Source organism: Trichomycterus rosablanca, chromosome 15, assembly GCF_030014385.1.
Source record: "Trichomycterus rosablanca isolate fTriRos1 chromosome 15, fTriRos1.hap1, whole genome shotgun sequence".
Lineage (NCBI taxonomy): Eukaryota > Metazoa > Chordata > Actinopteri > Siluriformes > Trichomycteridae > Trichomycterus > Trichomycterus rosablanca.
The window spans coordinates 19415475-19429260 of NC_086002.1; the positions used below are offsets into that span (position 1 = coordinate 19415475).

At 37.1% G+C, this 13786-nt stretch overlaps 2 long non-coding RNA genes across 2 annotated transcripts; one reads left to right on the plus strand and one right to left on the minus strand.

Annotated features, from left to right (window-relative positions):
* Positions 1-5020: 5020 nt before the first annotated feature.
* Positions 5021-10080, minus strand: LOC134329145 (uncharacterized). The gene is made up of 3 exons (XR_010014800.1): positions 10031-10080; positions 7170-7265; positions 5021-5199 (listed from the first exon to the last, which is right to left on the minus strand). It is a non-coding gene; the product is annotated as an uncharacterized LOC134329145 (long non-coding RNA).
* Positions 10081-10419: 339 nt separating this feature from the next.
* On the plus strand, positions 10420-13198 carry LOC134329157 (uncharacterized). Its single transcript, XR_010014812.1, has 3 exons — positions 10420-10486; positions 10732-10767; positions 13110-13198. It is a non-coding gene; the product is annotated as an uncharacterized LOC134329157 (long non-coding RNA).
* Positions 13199-13786: the final 588 nt, after the last annotated feature.

Below are 13786 nucleotides of genomic sequence, written 5' to 3' on the forward strand. Positions count from 1 at the left end.
GGAAGATTATTCCAAAGTTGTGGAGCTTTGTAAGAAAATGTTCTTCCACCAGCTGTGGTCTTTTTAATTTTAGGAACTATAAGTAACCCTGCATCTTGTGAACGAAGTGGACGCGCTGGATTATAGTGATTAATAAGTTCACTCAGATACTGTGGAGCCAGACCATGTAGCGCTTTATAGGTTAGTAAAAGTATTTTGTATTCAATGCGGAATTTAACTGGCAGCCAGTGTAGAGACGATAGAACAGGAGTAATGTGATCAAATTTTCTAGTTCTAGTTAGCACTCGAGCTGCTGCATTTTGAACTAACTGGAGTTTGTTTATGGATCTACCAGAGCATCCAGTTAGAAGAGCATTACAATAATCTAACCGAGAAGTTATAAATGCATGGATCAGTTTTTCGGCGTCATTAGCAGATAGTATATTTCTTATTTTAGAGATATTACGCAAATGATAGAAAGCAACTCTAGTAATATTATTAATGTGTGTATCAAAGGAAAGATCTGAATCTAGTGTGACACCTAAGTTTTTTACATCTGGGCTGGGAGTAACAGAGAATGTGTTTAGGTTTAGCACCAGGTTAGACAACTTGTCTTTTGCAGCTTTAGAGCCAACAAGTAAAACCTCAGTTTTATCTGAATTAAGTAAAAGAAAATTACACGACATCCAGTTTTTTATGTCATTTACACAATCTTCTATCTTACTGATTGTGTCGGTATCATTTGGTTTGGCTGATATATACAGCTGAGTGTCATCTGCATAGCAGTGAAATTTTATGCCATGTTTATGAATAATTTCACCTAGTGGAAGCATATAGAGCGTAAATAATAGGGGTCCCAGTACCGACCCCTGTGGAACACCACACTTTACTTTTGTAGTTTCTGAGCATTTATTATTTACATAAACAAATTGCGAGCGGTCAGTCAAATATGATTGAAACCAAGAGAGTGCGAGTCCTTTAACACCTACTGTATTTTCTAGCCTCTCCAGTAAAATGTTATGATCGACCGTATCAAACGCTGCGCTAAGATCTAATAGAACAAGAAAAGAGACACATCCATTATCAGAAGACATTAATAACTCGTTAACTACTCTAATTAATGCGGTTTCGGTACTATGATTGGGTCTAAATCCTGATTGAAATTTTTCATGAATACAATTTTCATTCAAATAAGAACATAATTGTTTGGAAACAACTTTTTCTAATATCTTTGAGACAAAAGGAAGGTTTGAAATTGGCCTATAATTAGATAAAACATGTGGATCAAGATTAGGTTTTTTAATCAGGGGTTTAATAACAGCACTTTTAAACAATTTAGGTACATATCCAAGGCTAAGGGATGCATTGATTAATGTAAGCAGGGGCTCTACAATAGCTGGGAGTAAATCTTTAAGTAAACGAGTTGGAACAGGATCGAGTATACACGATGATGACTTCGATGATTTAATCAACACAGTTAGTTCATTTTGGGAGATTGGATTAAAGGAATTTAGTTGGATTAACTCGTTACTATTATCACCAATGCTGCTCGGAGTTTATTGCTTTATTGCTTTTCAAAAATAGAAAAAAAAAACATTGAATCATGTTTTAAAATGATAGATAAAATATCTTTAAAAAGCAAAACTAGTGCAGAATGATACATTTGTGTGTATTAATTCAACATTTGTGTTGTATGTGTTTGTTGTCATGAGCAGAACAGTTACCCAGACAGCACAATACGTAGGTGAAGCATCGGTAAAACACCGCCGTGAAGGAAATTCATCGCGTTCTATTTTTAGACGTAGGATATTGGGAGGCAAAACGTGGAAGTGTCGCTTTTTGCTTTCCTATGCAACGTGCATCGGCTGAAGATCGGAACATCGCGTTTTCAGCTCCACTGTGGCATCAGGGTCACATGGAGCCGTGGTCAGGGAAGCCCGCTTGGGACTGAAAGATCACCGGTTCTATTCATCAGACTGTATCAACGATTTTAAAGGAGCAGAGATGTACATGCAGGAAAAGTAAAGCCAAATATTACCCATAAGAAAAAGATTTTTCACTGATACTATCGTCAACAATAAATATAAACTCAAGACACACGAAATTCACTGTTGGTTGTGGACAGAAAATGAAATTGCTATATTAGATTTATATGCACTGCCCCCTGGTTCCATGAACTATAGCTACTGTATAGAAATCTGAATCTGTAACTGGTCATATCGTGTACACTGCCAACCCTGGTTACTATAACAACCACTGTATCAGAGAATGTAATGTGGCCTTTCATTAAAAAAATAAATCAATGTCAGGTGTAAAATGATAACCAGACAGTAGCAACATTTACAGTCACAAACAAATCAGGTTGGTTTACTGCAATGGTAGTTTGAAATGCAGTGGCATTAATAAAAATATTGTTTCAACAAGAACACAAAAAGCTCAATAAGAGCATTTTCCACACCTTTAACTGTATACACAGGTGTAAAATATGTAATTTTTAAGATATAAAATATTCTTTGCCAGCCCATTACAGCTTCACATAGTGCCCAGCTCACTCTCTTCCTGCCAGCAGCAACAGAATTTCTGTTATCCATCAATGAACATTTAAAGGAAATGGTATCCTACACCTAACACCAAAGATTGCTGTGGCCATTTATGATCTGATAAGCAAAACATAATTTATCATGTAATGTTGAGCATTTAGCAGTTTGCAATAAAATAAATCCTTCAGCTAATAATTAAGGTTGCTGTGGCTGTTTATGATCCAATCAGCAACACTTGCTTCATTTGTACATTAGGCTTATTAATGCTGGCAAATTTTCTCTTCTGATTTACAAAAAATGAATATGTAGAAATGCTTCAGCTGATGCCAAGTAGCCTTTATTACATGGAAACTTGCAGAAAATATAAAAATATTATAAGGTCAACATCATACAACAGATAAAAATTGAGTTTAATGTGCATATAACAATATAGAACATGATGTAACCTTAAAAATAGTGAGCCTGCATGAGATTACAGCCACCTGTAATATAGTTTCAGTTCAGAGTTGACTGAATAAAATATTTATCGATTTAAACACATTTACGAATGATGGTAGAACCAATCATGTTAAAATACAACATAAATTGAACTTGAGTTGCATTAGATACAGCTGGGAAGATGTGATACATTACATAAATTAAAATGAAAATGACAGCACTTAAGACTCGAAGTAGTTTACAAAAAACCCTCGTCCAAACCTTAATGAACAAGCTAAGCAAAACATTGGCAAGGAAAACTACTCCCTCAGAGCAAGAGGAAGAAACCTTAAGAGACTCATCCTACACTGGTCCAAACTAGAAAAATTAATAAGAATAACGAATAATTAGCCTTGGCCTAATAATTAGAGGACTGGGCTTGGTACCAGAAGGTTGCCGGTTCAATTCCCAGGATCCATGGCTGAAGTGCCATGGGCACCGGGGATGGCTGCCCGACACACTGGGTGTGTGTTGACTGGTGCACTGGTGTGTGCGTGTTCACTGCCACAGATGGGTTAAATGCGGAAGACATTATTTTATAGTCAATGCGAAATCTGACCGGGAGCCAGTGCAGTGTGCATAAGACAGGGGTGATGTGTTCATATTTTCTGGTTCTAGTAAGGATTCTGGCTGCTGCATTCTGGACTAACTGCAGTTTGTTTATACACCTACTGGAACAACCAGACAAAAGGGATTACAATAATCCAACCTAGAGGTAACAAAAGCATGGACAAGTATTTCTGCGTCATGTAGTGACATCATAGCTTAGCAAGGTTTCTAAGATGATAGAAGGCTATCCTGGTGGTGATAGCTACATGAGCTTCAAAAGAAAAACTGGAATTAATAATCACACCAAGGTCTATAACAGCTGTACATGGTGTAACTGAAATACCATCCAGAGTTACTATGTAATCAGAAAGTTTACTTCTAGCTGCCTGTGGTCCTAATATTTTTTATTATATAATTTAGTAAAAGAAAATTGTTCAACATCCAGAGTCTAAACTGGTGTCTCTCATCTGGATGTGCTGACACATAGAACTGTGTATCATCAGCATAACAGTGAAAGCTGATACCATGTTTAAGAATAATATTAACCAGAGGTAGCATATCTATACATACATAGATGGGCCTAAAACAGAACCTTGTGGAACACCAAACTTAACCTTACTGTGCATAGAATATTCACCATTTACATCTACAAACTGATAACGGTCACTCAAATAGGCTGTTCCCTAAACTCCAACAATATTTTCTAGCCTATAAAGGAGATCAATGGTGTCAAAAGCTGCACTTAAGTCAAGCAGTACAAGCAGGGAGACACAACCCTGATCAGAGGCCAGTAACAGGTCATTCACAACTTTAACCAGCGCTGTCTCTGTGCTATGATGAGGCCTAAACCCTGACTGACAAATGTTATTTCTATGCAGGTATGAACATAGCTGCTGTGCTACAACCTTTTCTAGGATTTTGGAGATGAAGGGGAGGGTTGATATCGGTCTGTAATTAGACAACTGGCAGGGGTCTAGGTTAGGTTTTTTGCCAGAGGTTTGATAACTGCTTTAAATGATTTAGGGACATAGCCAGTACTAAGAGATGAATTGATCTTTTTTAAAAGAGTTGTATCTGTTTTAGGAAAGTTGTGGGTACGGGATCTAGTATACATGTTGTCGATTTTGATCAAGAAATTAGTGAAATTAACTTGGTCTCACGGAGAGGGTTAAAAGACTCTAAACGCTGATCTGATGTAACTATACTGACATCTAGTTGGTTTGTCATCAGATTGCTCAGGTTTAGATTAATAGTATTAATTTTGTGCCATATGTTTTCAACTTCATCACTGAAAAAATTCATAAAGTTGTTGCTGCTAAATACTGATGGTGTGGATGCTTCTGTAGTGGTGGTCTTCCTATTTAGTTTTGCTACAGTATTAAATGTAGGATTAGTTTTGTTTTCTTCTAGCGAGGAGAAATATTTTGCTCTAGCAGCACTAAGAGCTTTTCTATAATTTAGGAGACTCTCCTAAGTTTGACTCTGTTCTAAGACAGTCATTCTGCTGTTCACTCAAGGGGAGGCTGCTACAGGAAGCCAGGGAAGGGTACACAGGAGGGAAGTGATGTGTTTGAACTTTTGAAGGTTGAAGACAACTTAAGCTGCTGCTCCATAAGATGATGTCCGTTGTACATGCTGAGATTCGAGCCAAAACCTGTGTCAAAAGGAAGAAAAGAAAGAATAAGTTGAGTGTTGTTAAGCAAAACAATGGTAGACAAAGCCAAGTGAAGAAAACATCACCAAATTAGGTTATGACGAACACTGCCATATTGTTATTGCTGTACTGTCCTGCTGCAGTGGCATCAGATCTGTTTTTTTTTTTTTTACAAAATATATACACAACAAATGAGTGTTTCAGCTAAAATAGCTCAATAGATCAAGTTACAGAAGACAGTATATTTGCTGTACACATTACATAATAACCAAACATTAAGTGGTTTAGTTCCTTAAACATCACATGTACTGCATGCAGCACCTCAGATTGATCTTTCAGGCAGTCCTTTACGCCAAACTTGTTTTTAGTAGGGTTGAACTAATAGAAAAACTAAAATTAGGGCAATAATCTTTGAAAAGCAATACAGCAGTGTATTCTGATAGTCAGTCAGACATTTTCTCATCTGCTTAGTCCGTCAGAGTGGTGGTTTGTCCGGAGCCCACCCGGAATCACTCAGCACAAAGCAGGAATACATATACCACATACCACACACACACACACCGAGGGGCAATTACGTGTATCCAATAAGCCTACCCTCTGTGTTTTTCAGGAGCAGGGAGGGAACCAGAGCACCTGGCGAAAACCCACACAGACACAGGGAGAAGCTCCAAACTCCTCACAGACAGATGCTGAAGCGAGACTCGCCTGTATAGTTTTTCAATTCTAGCAATATCTTTAAGTCATATATTTGACACATAAAACATTAAGTCTGGTAATACCTATAAACTGTGATTGCCTGTCATTATTTTCACATTTGTTTAATTCTGTTTTGTGAAAATAATAAATATTAAAATATAAAATATCACTCCAACGGGTCACATTTTTTACCCCAGTGGTGGAGCATGGAGTGATGCACATTCAAAGGGTAAAATATTTAAAGCATAAGACTGAATATCTGTGCATTAACACATCTTAGTGAATTATCCCATACTAAATTAGTCAATTTAGGGAACATTAACAAATAAGGCTAGTATACTGAATAAAGTATGCAACACATTAACCACAAACAGCCTATTTATTATGCTGTAGGCATTGTGATTCTTTTGACTATCACCTTATGTTGCAACTCATCTGATTTTAAATTAATAACAAAGGAAAAAGAAAAAGTTAGTGAGACTGAAAATACAAGGCGAGTTAAACGTATTAAACAATTGATCATAATAGGCTTTATGGGAAGCTCATGCTCAGTACAAAAATATTGTACTACCGTATAAAAGTACAATTTAAAAAATAAAAAAGTTTTACTATACTTTTACTATATTAAATGTAAGTTATACTTAAGCAATCTTGATGGTGTATATTAATAACCTACTGTAGGAGCACTGGGTGCTGCATGGTGAAGGAGCGGTGATGCCACAGTGATGCTACAGACTGCCAAGTGGACCATGGCTAGATTAAAATTCAACATTTGCTGTGGCTGCAATTTCATTCAAGGTCAACACCCATTCCATTTCAAGTTATGTCAATCCATTTACCTTCAGTTTTAGAAAACCAAAAACCTCTGTGAACACACCAGGCCCAGTTCTAACACCCTGCATCCATCTTTGCAGGGCTCTTATTCTTGGTAGAGGAACCCTGCTCTACCTGCAGGGTCTTGTAACCTGTTGGACCAGCAGCAAAGTGATTGATCTATTTCGTCCCTTTTGTGTTTAGTCTGACTAATGCCTCAATTTGGTCATTTTGAAAAAGTGGTCTTTAAATGATTTGTCCCCAATTCACTTTGTCTGAGAGCAGCATTATCGTTCTTTATTATTTTAGTGCTGCTTTTGCTTTTTTTCTTGTCTATATTTTTTTAACAGATCCCAATGACCTTTCCCTATTCCTTACTTTAAATAAATCAAACTTTAAGCTTCCCAGTGCTGTGGTTTTTGTTTGTAAAAAGTGCAAATGCAGTGTTTGAATAGGAGTACCTCATTTTTGTTGGTGTAATCTCTGGTAATGTTAAGATGTCAGTCACTCTGAGCGACAGGAGCATCTCCAGGCAGAACAACAAACCATGGTGGAGACTATATGCAGGACAACGCAGAGGAAAGAGCACAGACAAACTGTTTAAGTTCATGAGACATTCATTTAATGAATTTATGATGAATGGTAAATAAGTGCATAGTAAAAACAAGGACAAGGCACATGTGTGTGTGTGCACAGATATATAAATGTGTTTTAATGTGTCATGTCCTGTCTAGACATGAGGCGTTTGAATGTTTCCCTTTTAATAGCAGATTTCTGCACCTGCAAGTTAATTTTGGCTTCTTCTCCTTCTGTTGTATTTAAAAGTCAAAGTTTACACTAGTCAGTAAGTTAAGATTACACAGACCCTCAGTTAAATATATCAATAAAAATTAGGATATGACTTCTTTTGACAACCATACCAAGTTTAAGAACATAAAGGTGCACTCACACTAGGCGCTGTTGCCTTGTACAATACCAGAGAATGATTGTACTCCCTTTTCCCCTGTGCACACTGCTATGTTCTGGGCCCGAGCACACTTGTGTCTTCACTATGCAACTGTTTTGTTGGAGAAAGGTATGTTTGCTACGACAGCATATTAGGGCCACTGCTAAATACATGAATAAATGCTCTTTAACCAAGGTAACTCTTTTCTTTAAAAAAATGCATACTGATGTAACTATGTAAACATGTTGATGTGCTATATAAATATTGTTAATCAATGTATTTATTAACTATTGATTACCAAAACTCACTGTTTTGTCTGTGTATAGAGTCCACATGAATCTATTGACCACCAAGCGTACTGAACTGCCTTCGATGCGTCTCACTCAACACATCTATGCTTGCAGGCTTGACACGTGTCACTTTGTTCCCTAATTTTGGTTCAACTGCAAATACATATGACCAGTATAAAAGCAAACCAGGACGCAATGTATTTGTTTCGTGTTAAATATAGCGTCATCCCCTGTAGCAAGTAAAAGTTTCTCCTCCTGATCAAATGCAATGAAGCATACCTTGGTCTAGCTGCTCTAAATCCTACATATACACCTAATAGGGACAAAAGTATTTGGACACCTACATATTACACCTACAGGAGAATTCATGACATCCCACTGTGAAGGCTTTCTACAAGATTTGAGTGTGTCTGTGGGAATTATTGTCCATTCATCCATAAGAGCATTTGTGAGGTCAGGAAGTGATGGACAAGAAGACATGGCTCACAATCTCCATTCTCCATTTCCCCCCAAAGGCGTTCGATGGGGTTGTGGTCAGAGCTCTGTGTGGACCAATCACGTTCTTCCAGACCAAACTCACCCAACCATGCCTTTATGAACCTTTCTTTGTACACTGGGACACAGTCATGTACAAACAGAAAAGAGCCTTCTCCAAACAGTTCCCACAAAGTTGAAACCAAATAACTGTCCAAAATGACTTGGTGTAATGAAGCATTAAGAATTCTCATTCCCAGGCCTAGACCAAGCCCTGAAAAACCCCATAACATTATCCCTCCTCCACCAAACTGGGTTGACACTGTGCACTCATTCTCCTGGCATTCACTAGGTGTTTGATTTTATATACCTGTGGCAATGGGACTGAACAAACCCCCTAAATTTAGTGATTAAGAAGTGTGTCCCAATACTTTTGTCCATATAGTGTATAAAATCAAGCACTTAGTGAATGCCCATACAGAGCTCTGACCTCAACCCCCTCAAACACTGCTGGGATAAACTAGAATGAAGATTGTGAGCCAGGTCCTCTCATCCAACATCACTGTCTGATCTCACAGATGCTATATGAACTGATACATTTCCCACAGACACACTCTTGTAGAAAGCCTTCCCAGAAGAATGGGAGCTGTTATAGCTGCAGAGGGGAACAGACTATATATAAATGTCTATGGATTTAGAATGGGGTGTTATAAAAGAATACTTTTGTCCATACAGTGTAGCTGATTATATTTACTAGACTGAACACCCTGAGGAGGGCGGCGGGAAAGTGTGAAAGTGACTGCACGCGCTAGCAGTCTCGCGCAGTTTGAGGGTATAAAAAGCCGTTTTTAACCCTCAGTTCGTTATTTCTGGCTTTAAGGAGTTTACCAGAGCAGAGTTTAGAGGTAAGAAATAAATAAAATAAAACACAAGATATGAAAAATTAATATGTTATAATGGGTGACAAAACAATATAATATACCGGTATATTAATCAGAATAAAATAAATCTTTTTAGATTAACCAGGTTAACTTGAGTTAGCTTTGAGGCTAACACAGATGGATTGTTGTGGTAAATAAAATACCAAACAATATTTTTCATTTTCAGTTTGAGAGGAACAACATTATTAAACGTTTAATATTTTATTAATTCTCGAAATATATAATTCAGAGGTGTCGATTCCTCTACACCGATCGCCAGAGGAGTCGATTCCTCTACGCCGATTACTGTTGTTATTGTAAAGTGTAACGGAATCGTGGATCCCGCTTTGGTCCGCGATGCGTGGTGCCGTGGTTAACATTGAGTCGACTCAGAGTCGTGATTTATTAGTTGACCATCGAGCACCAACAAAACGGAACACTGTAAATTATCTTAAGCTCTAAGATGTTCAGTAGTAAAACATTAGGCACAGTTTAAACACACACTTTAAACTAAATGTCCAACGTGTCTGACTCCAACAGGCTAAACAGCTGGGCTGCTCACGTTCAGCACAATATCACTGACATATACTGGACAATTACCATTTAAACAAGAACTTAACACATTACCGACATTTCTTAAAGCTTAATTACGTGCCACTACTTTATAAAGTTCAACAACATGAAAGACTCACCTCATCTGATAACAGAGGAGGACAAATCCACGAGCATCCCCCGTTCTGCTCCCACACGTGGACTAACTGTTTACAGCTCACTGCAGACAAGAAGCGCCTACTTTCAGAGAAAGATCTGACTGACATCCAGAACCACCAATCAACAAATTACGCCGATCGGACCAGCGAGCTGAGGGCGGGACTAAATTCATGTCCCATATGCAAATTAAATATGTAAATAATATTAAATGTTCGAATATTTTTTACATTTTAATAGATATTGTATTTTGTGATTTAATTAACGGAGTGTCTATTTGCACCCGGGTACAAATAGCATTTCCCACACAGTAAAGCTATTCGTACCCAAAAATGAAAAAGAGCAAACTGCGCATGTCTACCAACGACTGTAGGGCGGAGTTGCAGAAAAGGCGCCACTTCGAAGTTCGAACACTTTCAGCCAAAGCTCTTTGGTGAACGGTGAGTCAAATTTTCTCAAAATGTTGGATGTTAAATAGTTTGAAGCCTAAACAAGTGCATTAACAGTACAGTTTAGACAACTACGTGACATCTGCAACATATTAAAGTTGTTCGCTAAGAAATGTTGACAAACTGTCCATAGTCTGCCAATAAAAACCGAAGGCAAAGTGCTAACACCTATCGAGCTAACCTATCTAAACTTAACCTTAACTTGGAGACTGGCTAACTTAGCAATTTTTTTACAGACAATGAAGAAATCCCTCCTGAAACGACGTTCAGAGGTAACCATAATGTTACATTTTCGCTAGCATTAGCTAGCAAAAATAGTCAATAGCATGCTGACGTTATATTTGTTGTGGTTCTGGCAAACGGAGCTGGAATGAGCTCATGTTTGAGGTCTGCACAGGGCAGTCTACCTGTAACTGACCAGCGGGATTTATTCGCTGCACCGTGGTCATAGGAAGTAAGTTACACAACTGCGCTTTAGCCAGCTCAAACACAGTTAAACTATCCGCACATCAGATTTGTGTGCACAGCTACTAGTGCCTTGGTGGAGTCACTAAACATTTAACACAATCAATTTACACATACAAATAGCTCCCCGTTTTATAGGGTGAATTCTCATAAATAGTCCATAAACAAGCAGATGTCAATTCAGAATTATCATACTATGTACTTATCAGTTATGAACTCATTCTACTGTACAGTTTAAGTAAATTGCTTCTAAATCAAAACTGTGTATTGTATTTTAATGATTTGTGAAGTAAAATACATTATAAAATGGTAATTTCTCAAAAGTAGTCAATAAAACCAAACAATATCAGTACAGTGTTGATCATGTTATGTAGATTTGAATTCGAAAGTGATTCTATTGTATTGTTTTTAAGTAAGTGGCATCCCAAGCCATCAAAAATGTCAACTGTGTTTTAATGAATTTCATAAAACCAACATATTTGCATATTCATATATAGGTAGGTATTAGGAAGTTAGGTACTGTTCAGTTTTAATGTAAATGACACCCAGAATCACCATAATTGTCTGTTGTATTTTAATTAGTTTAAACACATTATAAAGTGGTTATTTCTCATAAGGTACTTCATCAAAACAGTATATAACAGTATAGAACTGAAAAAAAACTTAGCTGAAACATGTTGGTTTTATGGACTACTTAAGAAAAACGACAATTGTATACTATATATACTATATATGTATAACATCATTACAATACAATTGCCAATTTTGGAAGCCGTTTACTAAAACACTACAGTAGAATAAGCATGATAAACAGTGAACTGACATCTGATTGTTTAAGGACTACTTATGAGAAATTACCATTTTATAAAGTGGTGAGTTGTATGTGTAATTTGAGGTCTTTTATTCATGTTTTCATGTACTTGTCACTGGTAGCTGTGCAAACAAATCTGATATGCGGCCAGTTTGGGCAAATGGCCGCTGGCTTGACCTCTGTGTTAAACATCCAGCAGGCTGCGATTCAAAGCGGGCATGCATAAACACCTTGTTAAAAGAATAGGCATGCTGCTAAATATAGATGTACTATAAAAAAAGAAAAAATAATAATCTATGTTTATTATATAAAAAATAATAATAATGTCTGTTTGTATTTGGCGTAATTACTATTATTTATTTTAAAGTCTGTTTTACAAGGCTTATTTAAGGTGGCAAACTATTGTCTGTATTTTTGTTTGAAGTTTCATCTCAAATAGTAGAGAACTTTTATTCAAGCAACTTGCGGGGATGTTGTAACTTTTGCTGCTTAACGTGGAATGGACAATTGGAATAACCAACATTTTGAAGCAGTCATCTTTTTAAGATCTGAGGGCAATAATGAATGAAGCAGAATGGGTTTATGTATGATAATTGGAACTTGTGTGGAGAAAGGTGTCCCCCTCAAAGTTCAGAGGGTGTATAATATTCTTTTAACATAATTTTACCATAATAACAGCATTCTTTTAACATAAAACACTACTTGTACAATGTGTTAGGTTAGGTGGTGTGAACAGTGTGTCCCACCCAAAGTTGAAATAAAACCTACGCTTCTGGTTCATGGGGATCCTGTTCACGGTTTACACAATGTCCTGTATACTGTATTTGTTAAAGCTGTGAGTTTACTTTAAATCCATGGGGGAAGACTCAAAGTTTGAAGATGATGAAAACTGAGTAAGGATAATGTCACATAAAATCATAAAAATTCAAAGAAGTTGCATGGGACCCCTCAAATTCCATTTTTTTCTTATGCCATCCCCCAATCCTCCCTCAATTCAAACTTTGATTAAATAACTCGAGCCCTTGCAGACCTCAAACTGAAATAACAACTGCTGAGTTTTCACTCATTAGCCCATACTCATGCTATTTTTTTAAGTGCTGGCTGTTTTTGTACCTAAATTGTTCAAACTTGAGAGCATCAGTGATTTAAAGTTAATATTCGCTAATTTTAAGAAGCAGTGTTGGCTCATCCAAAAAACTTAACTGCTTGTTAGTATGTTCAGATCAATTCTTCAGAACAGTAAAGTACCTTTGTTTGTATGGCAAACTGTTTTCACACATACAGTATATCATGTCAGGCTTGTAATGATGTTAATATTTGTGTTCTCTCCCAAATAAGGAAGAAAGACCCAAGACAGTTTGTGTAGGAAAGTCCTTCGACAGTTATGAGGAATTCCAGAGAGCAGTGAGGTTATGGAGTGCAGAGGGCCACCATCCAATGCACAAAGAAAGATCAGAAAAGATAAATGATAGCAATCCAGCTCTTGCAGAAAAGTTCAAGTACTCTAGATTGACTCTGTCATGTGTCCACTATGGCTCCAAAAGAACTTGCAAAAGTTAGTGAGAACAGTTGCTGCACCTTTTTGACACTTGCAGAGAGTGACCCAAATAATTTGCCATGCACTGTAGCATTAGCTCTGCTGTTCAATTGTGTAAGCTTAATATCAGACTAGCTGGAATGGAATGTGCTAGAGCTTCTCCGGCAGATTGTTGAAATGGTTTTCCTATAGACATTTATGACATTTAAAAAAACATACATATATAATTGTTTTCATTGTTTCTATTTATTGCAGGCAAGAATTAAAAGACCTTTTCAGGACTATTTACGGATGGGATGCCCTGTGATCATTAAATTACGCTATGACAGGAAAGTGGGCAAACATATTGTTTCTAAGGTGGTGGAGAAACATAATCACCCTGTATCTGCCAAGCTTTTCCAGAAATACCCACAAAACAGAAGGCCTAACATAGAAGAAAGGCAATAAATTGAAAGATTGGTGCAGCTAAAGGCAAGTA